Below are 21,153 nucleotides of genomic sequence, written 5' to 3' on the forward strand. Positions count from 1 at the left end.
GGGCCAAATCCTGAGGGCAGCTGGGCGGGCGGGAGGTCCTTTGTTTCAGTAGCCTGCCTGAGGCAAGGAAGGTAGGTGCTTTGTTTATGAGCTACCAACCAGCACGGAGATATGATCTTGGCACCAGGAGAGCCATCATTGGGGTGAGTTTCTGATGCGCAGCCGCAGCCTGGGACACAGAACTCAGAAGTTCCTATTCCCCCCCCCCCATACTTCCTGGGCTTCCTTCAGGGCCTATACTCCCCCCATACAGCCTCTCTCATCCTATCCCACCCAGCTTGCATCCAGAACCCTCCCCTTCTACCTCCCTTCCCTCTTTGGGCACATAACATCACTCAGCTAAGCCTGTCTGGGTGCTGGGCCCGAATCCTGAGAGAAGCCGGGCGGTTGGAAGGTCCTTTGTTTCAATAGCCAGCCTGCAGCAAGCAAGGTAGGCTCTTTGTTTACGAACTACCCAAGCAGCATGGAGACCTGATCTCGGCACCAGGAGAGACATCACTGGAGGACCAGGAGAGCCATCACTGGGGAGTGCCATCACTGGGAAGGTACATCAATAGGCAAGGAGACCTGATCCTGTAAAAGAAGATCCATAAGGGAGCATTCGGAGGAAGAGATGGGCAGGCACCAATGCAAGAATTCACCCAACAATCTGAAAAACAACATGAAAACACCAGAACCCAGCGACCTTGCAACAGGAGGACATGAACACATTAATCAAGAAGAAGTAGAAAAAATTGACTTTATGAAAGTGATTGATGCCCTTAAACAGCATGTAAAAAATGCCCTTATAGAAATGGATGAGAAGTATAACAGAAAGTTTGAAGAATTGAATAAATCAGTGAATGATACCCTAGGAAACAAAGAAAAACAATCAAACAGATAATGGAAACAGTTCAAGACTTGAAAACTGAAATGGAGGCAAAGAAGAAAACACAAACAGAGGGCCGGCTGGACATGGAAAATCTAGGTAAACGAATAGAGACTACAGAAACAAGCATAACCAGCAGAATACAAGAGATAGAAGAAAGAATCTCAGATTCTGAAGCTACCATAGAGAAAATAAACGCACTAATCAAAGAAAACAGCAAGTCCAACAAACTCTCATCACAAAACATTCAGGAAATATGGGACACAATAAAAAGACCAAACCTAAGAATAATAGGAGTAGAAGAAGGAGAAGTGCAGCTCTACAGTCCAGAAAATATATTTAATAAAGTTATAGAAAAAAATTTTCCCAACCTAATGAAAGATCTACCTATGAAGGTTCAAGAAGCATACAAAACACTGAATAGCCTGGATAAAAAAAAACCATCCCCTCACCATATAATAATCAAAACACAAAGCATACAGAATAAAAAAAAGAATATTAAGAGCTGCAAAGGAAAAAGGCCAAGTTACTTATAAATATAAACCTGTCAGACTTACACCTGACTTCTCTATGGAAACCATGAAAGCCAGAAGGTCCTGGATAGATGTACTGCAGAAACTAAGAGACCATGAATGCAAGCCCAGATTACTATAACCAGCCAAGCTTTTGTTCACTATAAATGGAGAAAACAAAAATTTCCAGGACAAAAACAAATTTAAACAATACATAGCCACAAATCCAGCCTTACAGAAAGTAATAAAAGGAAAATCACTTACCAAGGAGTCCAACAATGACCACAGTAACTCAGACATCTAGAGACCTTTCACCAGCACAATTCAAAGAAAGGAAACACACAAACTCTACTACTAAAAAAGTGACCAGAGTTAACAACCACTGGTCATTAATATCATTTAATGTCAATGGACTCAACTCACCTATAAAAAGGCACAGGCTAAGAGATTGGATAAGAAAACAGGATCCAACATTCTGCTGTTTACAAGAAACACACCTCAACCACAAAGACAGGCACCTACTTAGAGTAAAGGGCTAGGAAAAGGCTTATCAAGAAAATAGACCTAAGAAACAAGCAGGTGTGGCCATATAATTTCTAACAAAGTTGACTTCAAACTTAAATCAATCAGAAGAGATGGGGAGGGACATTTTATACTCATAATAGGAACAATTCATCAGGATGAAGTCTCAATCCTGACTATATATGCCCCTAATATAAAAGCACCCACGTACGTAAAAGAAACATTACTAAAACTCAAGGCAGCAGTCAAACAGCACACTCTAAGTGTAGGAGACTTCAATACTTCTCTCTCACCAATGGACAGGACAATCAGACAGAAACCTAACAGAAAAATTAGAGAATTAATGGAGGTAATGAATCAAATGGACTTGACAGACATCTATAGAACATTCCACCCAAATAGGAAAGAATATACCTTCTTCTCTGCAGCTCATGGAACTTTCTCAAAAATTGACCACATACTCGGTAACAAAGCAAACTTCCACAGTTACAAAAAAACTATTAGTAACCACCTGTGTCTTATCAGATCACCATGGATTAAAGTTAGAATTCAACAACAATGCTACCCCCAGAAAGCCTACTAACTCATGGAAACTGAACAGTCAACTACTGAACCACACCTGGATCAAGGAAGAAATAAAGAAAGAAATTAAAGTCTTACTTGAATTCAATGAAAATAAAGAAACAACATACTCAAACTTATGGGACACTATGAAAGCAGTCCTAAGAGGAAAGTTCATAGCACTAAGTGCCCACTTAAAGAAAACAGAGAAAGCACACATTGGAGACTTAACAGACCACCAGAAAGCTCTACAAAAAAAAGAAGCAGACTCACCTAGGAGGAGTAGAAGACTGGAAATAATCACACTGAGGGCTGAAATCAACAAAATAGAAACACAGAAAACAATCCAAAGAATCAATTAAACAAAAAGCTGGTTCCTGGAGAAAATCAACAAGATTGATAAACCCCTATTGAAACTAAACAAATGGCAGAGAGAATATGCAAATTAATAAGATCAGAAATAAAAAGAGGGACATAACCACAGACACAGAGGAAATTCAGAGAATCATTAGATCTTACTACAAAAGGCTGTATGCCACAAAACTGGAAAATACAAAAGAAATGAACATTTTTTTAGATAAGTACCATATACCAAAGCTAAACCAAGAGCAGGTGAATGATCTAAATAGACCTATTAGTCATGAAGAATTAGAAATGGTTATAAAAATCTCTTTTCCAAAAAAAGCCCAGGACCAGATGGTTTCAATGCAGAATTCTAACAGAACATCCAAGAAGAGCTAATACCTATACTCCTTATTGTATTTCACAATATAGAAACAGAAGGGTCATTACCAAATTCCTTTTATGAAGCTACAGTTACCCTGATACCAAAACCACACAAAGACCCAACCAAGAAAGAGAATTACAGGCCAATCTAACTCATGAACATGGACGCAAATATTTCAACAAAATACTAGCAAACCGAATCCAAGAACACATTAGAAAAATTATCCATTATGATCAAGTAGGCTTCATCCCAGAGATGCAGGGCTGGTTCAACATACGAAAATCTATCAATGTAATCCATCATATAAATAACCTGAAAGAAAAATCCATATGATTTTTTCATTAGATTCTGAAAAAGCATTTGACAAAATTCAACATCCCTTTAAGGTAAAAGTCTTGGAAAGATTAGAGATACAAGGGTCATACCTAAATATAATAAAAGCTATTTACAGCAAGCTGACAGCTAACATCAAATTAAACGGAGAGAAACTCAAAGCCATCCCACTAAAATCAGGAACACGATAAGAATGTCCACTTTCTCCATACCTCTTCCATATAGTGCTTGGAGTTTTAGCAATAGCAATTAGACAACATAAAGGAATCAAGGGGATTTGAATTGGAAAGGAAGAAGTTAAACTTTTGTTATTTGCAGATGATATGATAGTGTACATAAGCGACCCCAGAAACTCCACCAAAGAACTCCTACAGCTGATAGACACCTTTAGTAATGTGGCAGGATACAAGATCAACTCCAAAAAATCAGTCACCCTCTTATACACAAAGGATATGAAAGCAGAGAGGGAAATCAGAAAACCATCACCTTTCATGATAGCCACAAACAGCATAAAATATCTTGGGGTAACTCTGACCAAGGATGTGAAAGATCTATTTGACAAGAACTTTAAGGCTTTGAAGAAAGAAATGAAGAGGACACCAGAAAATGGAAGGATCTCCCTTGCTGTTGGATTGGGAGGATCAACATAGTAAAAATGGCAGTTCTACCAAAGGCAATTTATAGATTCAATGCAATCCCCATTAAGGTCCCATCAAAATTCTTCACAGATCTTGAGAGGACAATAATCAACTTTATATGGAAAAACAAAAAACCCAGAATAGCCAAAACAATCCTATACAATAAAGGATCTTCTGGAGGCTTTACCATCCCTGACTTCAAACTCTATTACAGAGCTACAGTAATGAAAACAGTGTGGTACTGGCATAAAAACAGAGAAGTCGACCAATGGAATCATATAGAAGACTCGGTTTTTAACCCACAAACCTATGAACACCTCATTTTCGATAAAGGAGCTAAAAGTATACAATGGAAGAAAGAAAGCGTCTTCAATGAATGGTTCTTGCACAACTGGATGTCAACCTTTATAAGAATGAAAATAGACCCATATCTATCACCATGCACAAAACTCAAGTCCAAATGGATCAAAGACCTCAATATCAATCTGAACACACTGAACCTGATAGAAGAGAAAGTGGGAAGTACCCTACAACAGATGGGCACAGGAGACCACTTCCTATGTATAACCCCTGCAGCATAGACATTAAGGGCCTCATTGAATAAATTGGTCCTACTTAAACTGAGAAGCTTCTGTAAAGTAAAGGACACTGTCACTAAGACAAAAAGGCAACCTACTGACTGGGAGAAGATCTTTACCAACCCCACAACAGACAAAGGTCTGATCTCCAAAATATATAGAGAACTCAAGAAACTAGACTTTAAAATGCTAATTAATCCAATTAAAAAATGGGGCACTGAACTGAACAGAGAATTCTCAATAGAAGAAGTTCAAATGCAAAAGACACTTAAGGTCATGCTCAACCTCCTTAGCGATCAGGGTAATGCAAATCATGACAACTTTGAGATATCATCTTACACCTGTCAGAATGGCTAAAATCAAAAACACGAATGCAAGCCTTTGCTGGAGAAGTTGTGGAGGTAGGGGTACACTCACCCATTGCTGGTGGGAATGCAAACTTTTACAACCACTTTGGAAATCAGTTTGGCGGTTTCTCAGGAAATTCGGGATCAACCTACCCCTGGACCCAGCAATACTACTCTTGGGAATATACCCAAGAGATGCCCTATCATTTGACCAAACCATTTGTTCAACTATGTTCATAGCAGCATTATTTGTAATAGCCAGAACCTGGAAACAACCTAGATGTCCTTCAATGCAAGAATGAAGAAAGTGTGGAATATATAAATTAGAATACTACTCTGCGATAAAAACCAATGACTTCTCGAATTTTCCATGCAAATGGGTGGAAATAGAAAACACTATCCTGAGTGAGGTAATCCTGACCTAAAAAGATGAACATGGCATGTACTCACTCATAATTGGTTTCTAGCCATAAATAAAGATCACTGAATCTATAATTTGTGATCCTAAAGAAGCTACATAAGAAGGTGAACCCGAAGAAAAACATATAGTTATCCTCCTGGCTATGGGAAATAGCCAAGATTGCCAGGCAAAAATTGGGATCTTGGGGGTGGGATGGGATAGGGGTAAGGGGAGATGGGGAGAGAAAATTGAGAAGGGAAGGATGGGGGGAACTTGGGGAAACGGGATGATTGGGGTAAAGGAAGGTTGGATAGGGGAGCAGGGAAGCACAATTCTTAGTTAAGGGAGCCATCTTAGGGTTGGCAAGAGACTTGAACCTAGAGAGGCTCCCAGGTGCCTAGGGCGATGTTCCCAGTTAGTTCCTTGGGCAGCTGAGGATAGGGAACCTGAAATGACCCTATCTTCTAGCCATACTGATGAACATCTTGCATATCACCATAGAACCTTCATCTGGTGATGGATGGAGATAGAGACAGAGACCCACACTGGAGCACTGGACTGAGCTCCCAAGGTCCAAATGAGCAGCAGAAGGAGGGAGAACATGAGCAAGGAAGTCAGGATCACAAGGGGTGCACCCACCCACTGAGACAGTGGGGCTGATCTATTGGGAGCTCACCAAGGCCAGCTGGACTGTGACTGAAAAAGCATGGGATAAAACCGGACTCTCTGAACATGGCGAACAATGAGGGCTGATGTGAAGCCAAGGACAATGGCACGGGGTTTTGATCCTACTTCATGCTCTGGCTTTGTGGAAGCCTAGCCAGTTTGGATGTTCACTTTCCAAGACCTGGATGGAGGGGTGAGGACTTTGGACTTTCCATAGGGCATGGAAAGGGAACCCTGACTGCTCTTCAGGCTGGAAAGAGAGGGGGAGAGGAGTGGGTGGAGGAGGAGAGGGGTTGGAGGAGGGGGAGAGAAATGGGAGGTTGGGAGGAGGCAAAAATTTTTTTTCAATAAAAACCAAAAAAAAAAAAATTTTACTTCGCTCAACTGCTGACTGAGATGAACCTGGCACACAGCTTACACCATAAATGACCTGATTAACAGCAGGAAGCAATTTGGAGAGACAAAACTGCACCCATGTTCCCATTTACTCATAAATGCTCTTTTACATTTAAAGAGGTATATGATAGAGATATGAATAATTTGCATTGGTAAGGATTTGATTTTATTGATTTAAATTTAAGGTGAATTTTATTATATGTATATGTATTTCTGACCTTGGCTAAGGTATTGTGATTGTGTAGTTCATGTAAAAATGTAATGTATATAGCTTGTTAATGGACAATCATCGATAATAGTCAAGCTTGTAGTCATGTTAGTTAGATTTTCTAGATATATGTATATATATTTTAGTTGATAGGCATTCTTCATATCTTTCAAAGACTATAGAATATGACATTTAATGTTTTTATAACTTAGGGATTTTCATGAGAATGAGACACTCTGCTCCTGGCAGCACCAATCTACTTCAAGAGGAAGATGGGCATCGAAGAGGATCCTTATGGAGTTTTATAGCCATTTGGGCAAGAAACTACTCTTGCCTGGACTGTTGCACAAACTGGAAACAAAGAATCCACAGAAAGAGGACTACTGAACTTGCCTAAAGGTGAGATGATCTTTCAGGGTTCCTGATTCATAAACGTGTCTGTGAGACATTCTGCAGGACAGAGCATAAAGTGACTGAACTGTCTTTGAAATTTCCTGCTTCATGGAAATGTCTGCTGGATACTATGGGCCTGAAGGCCGAAGATGGATGCCCCAATGGTACAGAGGAACTTTGGGTGACTGTCCAGGCAGCGAGATGTCTCTGTCATTTCTAGAATTTTAGAAGTTACTTACTTCTTGTTTGCTTAGGTAATATTATATCCTTCTGGAGTCTTTGATGGAGTTGAAGAATGGATACATAGTTGTAGTTTTCCTTAGTTATAATAAAAGATAAAATAGATATAAATATTGTAACTGTAATTCTTGCTTGATAACTGTTTTGCTATATGTAATTTTACTATGTTAAAATGAAAGCTTTCTTTTTTGTTTAAACAAAAAAAGGGGAAATGATGTGGGAATAATTTCTTTCTAATCTGTTGCTTTCATTGGTTAATTAATAAAGAAACTGCCTTGGCCCATTTGATAGGCCAACCCTTAGGTGGGTGGAGTAAACAGAACAGAATGCTGGGAGAAAGAAGCTGAGTCAGGAGTCACCATGATTCTCCCACTCCAGACAGACGCAGGTTAAGATCTTCCTTGGTAAGCCACCTCGTGGGCTACACAGATTATTAGAAATGGGTTAGATCAATATGTAAGAGCTAGCCAATAAGAGGCTGGAACTAATGGGCCAGGCAGTGTTCAAAAGAATACAGCTTTCGTGTAATTATTTCGGGTAAAGTTAGCCTGGTGGTGGGACACAGCCCGCTGCTCCTACTTCTACAGAAACAGAAGGACCTCCTACAAAGCTATTCTCTTTAGATGGATGGCTTGCTCAGCCTGGATATAGTAGAGAGGGATTGGACATTCCCCAAAGCAAAAAAACCCACAGTGATACAACCAAAATTAAGAAAATCATAAAGAAAAAGGGAGACATCACAACAGACACTGAGGACATCCAATGACTCTTTAAGTCATACTTCAAAAATGTGTATTCCACAAAGTTGAGAAATATAAAAGAAATGAACAACTTTCTTAATAGATACCACTCATTAAAGTTAAATCATGATTAGATACACCTTTAGTAATGTGGCCGGATACAAGATCAACTCCAAAAAATCAGTCGCCCTCCTATACACAAAGGATATGGAAGCAGAGAGGGAAATCAGAGAAGCATCACCTTTCATGATAGCCACAAACAGCATAAAATATCTTGGGGTAACTCTAACCAAGGAAGTGAAAGATCTATTTGACAAGAACTTTAAGGCATTAAAGAAAGAAATTGAAGAGGATACCAGAAAATAGATAAACAATTTAGATAGACCTATAACCTCTAATGAAGTAGACGGAGTCTTTAAAATTGTCCCAAATAATAAAAGCCTAGGGCCAGATGGTTTTGGTATGGACTTCTACTAGACTTTCAAAGAAGATAATACCAATACTCCTCAAATCATTATACAAAATAGACAGAAGGAACATTGTCAGATTCATTTTATTAGGTCACAGTCACTCTGACACTAGGGATCTCTAACCTCTGATAAACAGCTTCAGCAATGTGGTTGGATACAAGATTAACTAAAAAAAATCAGTAGCCCTCCTATATACAAATGATAAATGGGCTGAGAAAGAAATAAGGGGAACAATACCCTTCACAATAAATAACCACAAATAATATAAAATGTTTTGGGGTAAGTCTAACCAAAAAAGTAAAAGACCTATATGAAAAGAACTTCAAGTATCTGAAGAAAGAAATTGAAGAAGACATCAGAAGGTGAAAAGCTCTGCCATGCTCATGGATTGTTAGGACTAACATAGTAAAAATGGCAATCTTACAAAAAACAGTCTAAAGATACAATGCAATTCCTGCCAAAATTCCAACACAATTCTTTACAGACCTTGAAAGAATATCACTCAACTTCATATGGAAAAACAAAATTCCCCTGAGTTTTTGAAACAATTCTATACAGCAAAAAGCTTCTAGAGATACCACCATCCCTGATTTCAAGTTGTCCTACAGAAGTGTAGTAATAAAAAACACATGATATTGGCATAAAAACAGACAAGTTGATCAATGGTATCAAATTGAAGACCCAGACATGCATCCACACACCCATGGATACTTAAGTTTTGATAAAGAAGCCAGAAATATACAATATAAGAAAAAAGTATTTTCTACAAATGATACTTATCTAACCAAATGTCTACACGTAGGAAGAATGCAAATTGACCTGTATCTATCACCCTGCACAAATCTGAAGTCCATGTGTATCAAAGACCTCTACATAAATCCAGTTACACTGAAGCTGATAGAAGAGAAAATGGGGGGATAACCTTGAAAGCATTGGCACAGGGGACTACTTCCTGAACAGAATACCAAAAACACAGACACTAAGATTGACAATTAATAAATGGGATCTCCTGAAGCTGAAAAGCTTTTGTAAAGTGGAGGACATCATCAATATGTCAAAACAGAAGAATAGGAAAAGATTTTCTTTAACCCTACATCTGACAGAGGGCTCATTTCCAAAATAAATGAAAAACTTAAACTAGATATAAAAAAAACAAAATAATCCAATTGAAAAATAAAGTACACATCTAAACAGAATTCTCAACAGAGAACTCAAATGGCTAAGAAATGCATAAAGAAATGTTCAATATTCTTAAGACATTGGAGGAATGAAAATCAAAATTACTCTGAGATTCCATCTTACACCTGTCAGAATGGTTAAGGTCAAAAACACAATTGACAGCTCTTGTTGGTGAGAATGCAGAGAAAGAGGAACATTTTTCCACTGGTGGTGAGAGTGCGAATTTGTAGATGCACTTTGGAAATCAATATAACGATTTTTCAGAAAATTGGAAGTTGATCTATCTCAAGACCCAACTTTATTACTTCTCGGCATATATCCAAAGGACACTCTTTCTTACCACAAGGACACTTTTGCTCAACTATTGTCATAGCAGATTTATTCATAATAACCAGAAACTGGAAACAACCTAACTGTTCCTCAATCAAAGAGTAGATTAAGAAAATGTGGTACATTTACACAGGAGTATTACTGAACAAGGCCAGCTGGACTGGGTCTGAAAAAGCATGGGATAAAACTGGACTCGCTGAACATAGTGGACAATGAGGACTGCTGAGAAGTCAAGAACAATGGCACTGGGTTTTGATCCTACTGCACGTACTGGCTTTGTGATAGCCTAGGCTGTTTGGATGCTCACCTTACTAGACCTGGAAGGAGGTGGGAGGTCCTTGGACTTCCCACAGGGCAGGGAACCTTAACTGCTCTTTGGGAACCCTGACTGCTCTTCGGGCTGATGAAAGAGGGGGAGTTGATTGGGGGAGGGGGAGGGAAATGGGAGGCGATGGCTGGGAGGAGGCAGAAATCTTTAATAAATAAATAAATAAATAAAAATAAAAAACAAACAAAAAACCAATTACATCATAAAATTTGCAGGCAAATGGATGGAATTAGAAAAAAGTTATCCTGAGTGAGATAACCCAGAACCAGAAAGACAAACACTGGGTATGTACTCATTTTTAAGTGAGATTACCCAGAACCAGAAAGACAAACACTGGGTATGTACTCATTTTTAAGTGAGATAACCCAGAACCAGAAAGACAAACACTGGGTATGTACTCATTTTTAAGTGAGATAACCCAGAACCAGAAAGACAAACACTGGGTATGTACTTATTTTTAAGTGGTTATTAGCTGAATGGTGAAGGGTAATCATGGTACAATCCACAAACTCAGAGGGGTCAAGTAACAAGGAGAGCTCAAGGGGAGATGCTAGGATCTCCCTGGGAAGGGAAAATAGAATAGATTTGAGGGTGGATTAGAGGTGGGTGGGGATGGGAACAGGAGAGATTACGGGGTGGTAGAGGGATGGAGAGAATACTGTGAAAGAGGACTGTAATTAGGAGGATACTTTGGAAGTGAGGTAGAAACTTAGTGCAATGGAAGCTCCCAAGAATCTACAAGGATAACCCTAGACTAGCTAAGACTTTAGTAATGGGGCATACAGAGCCTGAAATGGCTATCTTCTGTAATCAGGCAAACCTTCCCAGTGGAGGGTTTGGGACACCAACCCAGTCATAAAACCTTTGACATACCATTTGTCCTGCTTGCAAGATGTGCTGGGGATAAAGGTGGTGCAGAACTTGTAGAAGTGATCAACTCATGACTGGTTTACCTTGAGACCAATGCCATTAGAGAGAGAGAGAGAGAGAGACCCCACCCATGACATTGCCTGGATGGCCAGGAACCAGAGGCAGGACAACTCAGTGACCTAGGATAAAACCAAACATGTTTGGCAAAAAAAATCAATGAAATGATTCCTAATGATATTCTGCTATACTTATAAACTGGTGCCTAGCTCGATTGTCATCAGAGAGGCTTTGTCCAGCAACTGATGGAAAAAGATGCAGAGATTCACAGTTAGACATTAAATGGAGCTCCAGGAATCCTTGGATGAGGGATAAGTAGGATTGTAGGAGACAAGAGGGGTCAAGGATGCTGCAAGACAACCCATGGAATCAACTAACCTGGGTTTACAGGGGCTCACAGAGACTGAACCAACAACCAGGGAACCGGCACGGGACTGACTGAGGCCCTCTGCATATATGTTGCATTTTTTGTGTCTTGTGGGACTCCTAACAATGGAAGCAGGGGCTGTCTCTGACTCTTTTTCTTGATTTGGAACCCTTTTCTTCATACTGGGTTCTCTCCTTCAACCTTCAACTTTCTATGCCATGTTTGGTTGATATCCATGGGATACCTGCCTTTCTCTGAATATAAATGGAGGAGGAGTAAATGGGGTGGGTAAGAGGGGAGATGAGGGAGTGAAGGACTAGAAGGAGAGAGGGAGAACTGTGGTCAGGATGCAATATATGAGAGAAGAATAAGAACCAACCCACAACCCAAAACAACAACAGTGATGTCAAACATACAACAAGCTGAAAAGTTCCAAACTTCCTCTTAAATTAAATGCAAGTTCTATTGTGAGATATTTCTTTTGCTTATTATGTTGGAGTTCTTCTTAGTGCTCTGTCTGAATATGCACACACACACATATGCACACACACACAGGCATGCACATATATGTTTCTTAACCAGATCCATAGCTTCCTTTTCATATTGTTTTTAAGAGTCTGAAGAGCTGATTCCCTCTTTGAATTAGGATATTCTTGTTCAAGCCCCCACCCCCTGCACACACAAGATCCCCTCAATCAAGCCCTCTTCTGAATTCCGGAGAGGTGGTGATGGTGTGGGTCATATAATCTGAATTAATTAGTGGTACTTATTAGACATACACTTGAAATAAATAAATACCCTGTACAGCATCAGAGAAAATCTGACTAATGTTTTGTATTTTCATTGGAATAATATAGTATTGATTTTTCACTGGGATCTTTGGAACTATCCCCCTCAACATAGAAATAGTACACAGAAATGACCTGTGTTACTGAAATTAATTACTTATTTTCTAAATTTTTATTTTATCAAACTCTCATGTTTCCAAATATTCAAATATTACAATAACATAAAATTTATAAGCCTAGAGCCATTTTCTACCAACATTAAGCAAGTGATAAAGGCAAGGCTACCTCATCATCACTATTAATCTCAAGTGGTATGTTAAGCTGATGAGAAATGAAAACCAAAATAATAAGACACATGGTCGTGTTCATCAATGGATGACTGGATAAAGGAAAATTCTGTATATACACATTTCAGCAATATTCAGACCTACAGAAAAACTATCATGTCATTTGCAGGAAACTGGAGATAAGCCAGATGCAGAATGCCATGTTATCACACGTTTTCTTCATACATGCACTGTGTAAAATGAAAACACTAGAGTAAATGAAGGCTACAAGAAAAATAGAAGAACAGGGTATGTGAGAGGAAGTAGTATGTGATCATGGTTGAATTACAACCTGTGCATATATGAAAATGTCACAAAAATGCATTATTTTTTTTTGATTTTTGAGACAGGGTTTCTCCATAGCTTCTGGTTCCTGTCCTGGAACTAGCTCTTCTAGACCAGGCTGGCCTCGAACTCACAGAGATCCGCCTGCCTCTGCCTCCCGAGTGCTGGGATTAAAGGCGTGTGCCACCACTGCCCGCCAAAAATACATTATTTTTTGCAATCAATATACCTTAATAAAATGCTAAGGAAAAGGGCACAAACATCCACAAAGAACACAGTTATTATCTGTTTTAGGAAATTTGAATGTGTGTTAAGAAATGATGATAGTCATTTGAAAATTATGTAAAGACTTATGGAGACGTCAACATCTCTCTAGATATTAGATAAATATAAAAAGATTCATGTGATGTGATCTTGGATTCAGTTTGCCAGTATTTTATTGAGTATTTTTACATCAATGCTCGTGAAGGAGATTGGCCTGTAATTTCTTTCTTAGTAATGTCTTTGTGTAGTTTGGGTGTCAGGGTAATTGTAGCCTCATAAAAATAGTTTGGCAATATTCCTTCTGTCCTGATCAAGTTGGCTTCATCCCAGAGACAAAGGGAAGGCATAACATAAGAAAATCTATCAGTGTAATCCACCACGTAAGCAAACTGGAAAAAAACACATATGATCGTCTCATTTGATGCTGAAAAAGTCTTCAACAAAATACAACATCCCTTCATGATAAAAGTCTTGGAGAGAGCATGGATATAAGGAACATATTTAAACATAATAAAGGCAACATACCTTAAGCCAACAGCCACCTTGAAACTAAATGGAGAGAAATTCAAAGCGATCCCACTGAAATCAGGAACAAGACAAACTTGTCCAATCTCTCCCTATCTATTCAATACAGTACTTGAGGTCCTAGCTAGAGCAATAGGACAACAAAATGAGAATAACGGGATACAAATCAAAAAAGAAGTCAAACTGTCACTATTTGCTGATGATATGATAGTTTACATAAGTGACCCCAAAAATTCTACCAAGGAACTTCTACAACTCATAAACACTTTCAGTATTATAGCAAGATACAAGATTAACTCAAAAAAAATCAGTAGCCCTCCTGTACACAGAAGATAAATGGGCTGAGAAAGAAATCAGAGAAACATCATCCTTTACAACAGCCACAAATAACTTAAAATGTCTTGGAGTAGCTCTAACCAAACAAGTAGATGACATGTTTGACAAGGACTTTAAATCTTTGAAGAAAGAAATTGAAGAAGACACCAGAAAATGGAAAGATCTCCCATGCTTTTGGATAGATAGAGTTAACATGGTAAAATGACAATCTTACCAAAAGCAATCTACAGATTCAATGCAATGCCAATAAAAATACTAGCAAAATTCTCATAGACCTCAAAAGAACAATACTAAACTTCATATGGAAAAGCCAAAAACCCAGGATAGCCAAACAATCCTGTACAATAAAGGAACTTCTGGAGGCATCAATTTCTCCGACTTTAAGCTCATATTAGAAAAAGAAACAGAGAAAACTGGTTTAATTGAAAATAGCCAGAAAATCTGAAAGACAGTTGACAATAAATCTCAGAGGCTGAGAGGGACAATGAAAATTAAAAACCAATGCAAATGGAAAAAAAGAATAAGTCCAATTCAGATAAAGCATATCTGAAAATTGTCACTTTGTACAATGAACACATGTTGATAAAATTTACAAGAACAATTGGCAGCATATTCTTATTATTCGAGATCATGTTGTCTCTAGGGAAGTAAGATGGCTAACGCCCCTGAACACTTTAATCACTATTCAACCTCTTCCACACACTGTAGTATGTGTATATTAAATGCCCCTATTTTCCCTTTGTGTTCTAAGAAGCAGCACTATTATCATTCATGGTTTTATTCTATCATGGTTAAAAATTACAGATTGTCAAGCAAGTTTAAGCAGCTTATCAGATCCCGCAGTTAGCAAAGAGCAGAGCTATACTTTTAGTGAGGGCCATCTGAGGGCAGAACTGAAACGGTTTCTGACCAAGCTAGTGTATAGATATTATTGGACTATCTGATATTTTGTTAAGTGACAAAAGCAAGTTGTAGTCTGATGATAGTGTGAACAATCTCTTTTTTTAAAGAAGAAAATCCTCTTATATATGTTATGTTTGTGATGTGTGTGCAAATGCTTCTGATTGTTTCTTAATTATTTTATTTCTGATATACAGTCTAATGTATCCCAGTCTATCTGTAACTTTATTTGCAGCTAAAGGTGACACCGACTTTCTAATATTCCTGTCTCATGCTCAGGAATGGTGGAATTAGAGGTGTGTGCCACCATGCTGGGCTTATGGGGTACTGGAAATTGAACCCAGACCTTCGTGTGGACTTTCAACAACTGAGGTACATCCCTAGCTCTGTGGTTGCCTTCTAAAATTTTATCAGAAGGAAAGTGAAAACTAATTTTTATATATAACTTTGTTATATACAGTTTCTTTATTATTTTGGATATATTAAAATTATATGTCTATTGTTTACAATATGATCCTTTGAAATATGCATATTTATAGAATAACAGAATATAAGCAGAATTTCAAATTTTTGTGGTAAGAAAATATTGTTCACTTTCAAGAAATAATGAATACATTATACTCATAATTTTATAATTAAGTAGAAATTTCCCTGTAATTGTACTCTATAGAGAACTAGATGTACAGTTGTGTGCATATTTTAAGGTTTTGTTCTCTGAAAAACACTGTAAATACATTAGGTATGGGGATGTGTGCTATCTATAACATTTTCCCCTTCAAAGACTATTAATATGTATACACACATATATACATATATATATATGTATATATTATATATACATCTATACAAATAGATGATGAAATATGGGAAGTTACTTGGATCATAAAAAACATTGAAAACCATTACAGATACTTTCTACCTGAAACTCCCCCATCTTTCTCCTGGTCAGTTTGTTCATCTCGTTCTCCAGACTCAACTTCCCTTTGGTGTCTTTTGCTATCAAGCTATATCAGTAGGACAGTGTTTTTGAGCTGACATTAGGCTGTTTGATCATCTCTGTGTTTTAACCTATAATAAATGAATCAGGGTCATGTTCTCAAGGGTAAGAATTCAGCTCTTTTTCGTCTAGCTGGACCCAATAACATGGTGCATTTTTTCATGCCTTGGGGGAGTTATTTGATATCTGCATTTCTATCAATAATGATGTTCATGTATGTAAGTGTATGTGTGCATGCTGCTTTCTACCCTACTTACCTGTGTTCTTTGAAAACATGTCACGAGAAAGTCTAGCAAACTCTTCTATAAGCAATTTCTAGCTCTACTCATCTCATAAGATACAGACCCATTGGCTTCCCTTGTTCCTTGTTTTCAGAGAGTCCTTTAACTCCTGACAACAGTTCTTATATTTTCTACCATGACCTTGGGCTACATCTTTGATCCTGGATTTTATAAATCCAGCTTTTGTTATCTGACCACTTTTCACTGCCAGCTGAAAGAAAAACGATCTGCTGTGGAGAGTGTTCAGCCCCCTTTAAGTGATATAGTCAGTTTAAGATTCTGTAGCTTTCCATGCAGGCTGAGTTCCTCTCCTTTGGCACTAAATTCCAGCCTCTACCATGTCTTTTCTCCTGTGCCAGATTAGAACTACTCTGTGGTCTTTTGGTTACAAAGAAGGTGATATATTGGTTTAAATTCTATTTCCTGCTCATTTTAGTTGGAAACTTCTGAAAAACCTTCAAACAGCTTCCTCCCTGTAAAATGACTCACCCATTTTAAAGGTATTCTTGATTTTTCCTGTCTACTTGGCACTTCTGCTTTAATTATCTTAGGAGTCACTGTTTCAAGGATGCTTACTCCTGCCTCTCAATAATTCTGTGGGCTTTATGGGTATTTTCTGATTTTTCTGGTGCCTTACCTAGCTGTGACCTGTCCTTGTTTGTTAGGTACAGCTGTGGAAATATAGTTTACAGGTTGAGTTTCCTGGACTTGAGTATGGAAGTCTGACATGAATGCACTGGTTATGTTGGAGTCACAGATCTTTTGATCTCTGGACTTTATCTTTCATCATCCCAGAGTGGGCATGTTCACAGTATCGGAGGGGCTTGCTTCCTTGTGCCTGGCTCTTCATCACATTGAGCTGAAAGCTTGTCCTCATGTTTTTGTCATTTGATAGCTCTGGTTTCTTGCTTTACAGCCACTACTTACAGTCCCACAAGTCTAACTTGACAGTCTTTCTAGGATTCTAGATGTTGTGGGCAGGCTGTCTGGTCTACCAAATAATGGCTTAACCCTTTCTCTTAAAATATAAGGAGGAGATAAGCAAAACCTCTGATATTCAGCAGATATTTAAAAATTCTAACAGTCACAAGGTGTCCACTCTATCTGCCACAGGGCACAGAAAATTGGGATGTAGAGAACCATCTACTCCAATCCCTGATTCAGAAAGCACTTAACCATTGATAGGTATTACTTACAAGTCTTCCTTCAAGTAAACTTAAATATTTCTTTGAACTAAAATAATCTTAGACTACCTTAAAGATACCTACAAACTATAATTTCTCTTTCTCTTCTAGATTTTTTTTTTTTTTGGATTTTCGAGACAGGGTTTCTCCGTAGCTTTTGGTTCCTGTCCTGGAACTAGCTCTTGTAGACCAGGCTGGCCTCGAACTCACAGAGATCCGCCTGCCTCTGCCTCCCCAGTGCTGGGATTAAAGGCGCGCGCCACCATCGCCCGGCCTCTTCTAGCTTTTTTAAAAATGGATTTGGAGGAGGAATCTGGCTCCAAGCAAATTCTAAGTGTGTATTCTACTGTGAAGCCATACTCCAAGCCCTTTGGATCTTTCTGGGATGTCCATAAAAAGGTCTGCTTAGTGTCACAAAGAGTCTGCTAGACTTAGATCCACAAAACTTGGTTTTGGATTTGACTCTGCTGTTGGGAAGCCTTATTGAATGTTATGTATTTGATATGAGACTTGGTTTCACTCATATAAAAGAAGGCAATAATTTCTGGCTAGTTGATGGTACTATGTTTAAGAGAATGTACAAATTATATAGAATATTAGAAGTAAAATGCTTCCTCAATCAGTTGCATGTGGGTGAAGTTTGAATCCTCATGTCATCTCACCCACCCATTTCTCCATGATGACATTCTCACTATCTTCAAGCCTCCAAATGTTGTTTGAACATCCAGTTGCTTGGGACATCACTATTTCCTCTTACTGTTTTTTCCTTACCTGTTGGGTCTTCAGAACCTCATGCCTTCACTAATCTTAAATTATCTGGCTTATGGAGTCAGGGCCATCTTTGATAAGAAGTTGAATGCATTATGCCTGGTCTTCTCTATGACTGTTCCACGAAGTATGAGACGGCACACTGGGGTCATGTTTCCATTTCATCTGTGATAAGCAATCCGCTTCATTTCTATGTTGCTGGTGGCAGTTCATTTAAGATGAGCTTCCTAGCCATTTCTGGCTATAAAAGTATAAACTCCAGGAAAATAAACAATTAAAACATATTTTGAGATTCTTAGTAAATTTTTATTTTTTTCTATTTTACGTTTGTATCACTCTGACTAGTCACAGCTCAGAGTTGCATTTCTGGAAAGCAGCTTTTTGTCTTCTACCATGCTGGCTATACCTTGCCTAGATCTCAAGTGAGAAGCATCCTCTTTGCTGTACCCTCATCCTGCGGCCATTCTCAGTACCATAAATGTAGGTGATGACCCAGTGCTTACATGTGTTTGGCATTGCTAAAGAACTTCAAATATATTTATTCATTCCATATTCACAATACTTCATCTTGCAGATAAAAAAAATGAATCAAGGCAGCTTACTGGCACAGTCTACCTCCAGAGTGTTGTCTTACCTGATGCAGTATCTTCACTGTCTTGTTCACTTGGCCTCTGCTTTCCTCATTTCTTAGAAGAGAATATTCTGTGGGTCCCTAATTCTAGGATTTATGCTGCACTCTTCAAGAGCTCATGGCAGTACCTAGGACTATGTTTTATACAGGGAAGGTACACCAGATGATAGATACAAGGAACAAAAAGGAGCACACACACACACACACACACACACATACACACACACATACACACTCACACACACACACTCACACACACACACACACTCACACACACACATACACACACACACACACACACTCTCACACACACACACACATACACAGACACAGACACAGACACACACACACACACACACATACACACACTCACACACACACACACTCTCACACACACACACACACATACACAGACACACACACACAGACACACACACACACACACACACACACACACACACACACCCCTATTTGGAAAGTGAGACAAAGAGAAAAACAGTCAGTGAAGGAAGAAAGTATAATGAGAGAAAGATAAGAAAGAGATAAGGGGATCTGGGATAGAGAGCAAGATCGCTTGAGCACATTGAAACTGATGTCCTGTTTTCAAAGACACCTAAGCCTGCGTACCTGTGTAGGTGACAGAGGAGATCCAGCTTTAAAAATGCCCTGTGCCAGGCCAAGTGGCAGCACCAGCTTCTTAGTCTCTGAAGAAGGCTTTGTGAAATGCTAATCTAGCTTCAAATGTGTTTTTTCTATCAACATTGGGGACTGATAATAGATAGGGAGACTCAGAAAGGCCTGAAAGACTCATCCCAGAGCCCTGGGAGAATTGTCCCTGCTGCCTTCTCAGGAGGGAGAATACACTGTGAGGAATACAGGCTCCAGGGTACAGCCTCTCCATTGGGGAAGGTAATTAGTACCGTGTAGTAGAAAGGTGGATATGACCTTTTGCACTCCAAAAGCAGACATGTACTCTTGTGTTTGCCTGTGCTTAGGTTTAGGCTCTGATGCTTTTGAGGCTGTGTCTGCTTCTTCAAGTGATTTCTGGTGCCAGACTGTCTAGGTTTTTTTTTTTCAAATTTTTAAGTATATGTTTTCTTCTTTTTAATTTTTTTTACTGATTTTATTGAGCTATACATTTTTTCTCTGCTCTCCTCCCTTCCTCTCCCAATTGTCCCCATGCTCTCAACTTACTCAGGAGATCTTGTCTTTTCCTATTTTGCATGTAGATTAGATCTATGTATATCTCTCATAGGGTCCTCATTATTGTCAAGGTTCTCTGGGATTGTGAACTATAGGCTGGTTTTCTTTGCTTTTTTTATAAAAGCCACTTATGAGTGAGTACATATTATATTTGTCTTTCTGTGTCTGAGTTACTTCAGTCAATATGACATTTTCTAGATCCATCCATTTGCCCATTTGCCTGCAAATCTCAAAATGTCATTTTTCTCTGCTGTGTACTACTCCATTGTGTAAATGTGCCACATTTTTCTTATCCATACTTTGGGAAAACTGGATCTATCCATCTTACAAGCTATAAAACATTTCATGTACCTTAACCTTTCAAAGTCCAATTTTGTTTTGTTTATTTTTCTTTTAAAGAATCATCTATTTTTTAAAAAAATTATTGTCGATTTATTACTAGAAAAACAAAATTTTTATAGCCTAAGTAAAAAAATGCATACTTATATACATGTTTTAAATATAAATTAAGCCTATAAAGTAAACATTGTCCAACATTTTTATTATGCATATAGTCTTGTATGGTATTACACGACTATAAATTTTTTATTTTTATTTTAACTTTTTTTTAAAAAAAGTAAACAAACTATCTCTTTTCATTATATACACAAATCCAAGTTCAAACTCCCTCCCTGTACCCCATCCTTCATCCACACCACAGAGAAGGTAAAGCACACTGCTTTTGGGAAGGTCCAAGGCCCTCCCTACTGTATCTCAGCTGAACAAGGTATCACCCAAAGAGAATAGGTTCACAAAAAGCCACTACAAACAGTAGGGATAAATCCTGGTGCTACTGCCAGGGCTCCCTCGGTCTGCCCTAGCCGTACAACTGTCAACCACATCCAAAGGGACTAGTTTGGTCCTATGTTTGTTTGTTCATTCTCAGTCTGGCTGGT

The sequence above is a fragment of the Microtus pennsylvanicus genome, chromosome 9 (genome assembly GCF_037038515.1).
Source record: "Microtus pennsylvanicus isolate mMicPen1 chromosome 9, mMicPen1.hap1, whole genome shotgun sequence".
NCBI classification, from domain to species: domain Eukaryota; kingdom Metazoa; phylum Chordata; class Mammalia; order Rodentia; family Cricetidae; genus Microtus; species Microtus pennsylvanicus.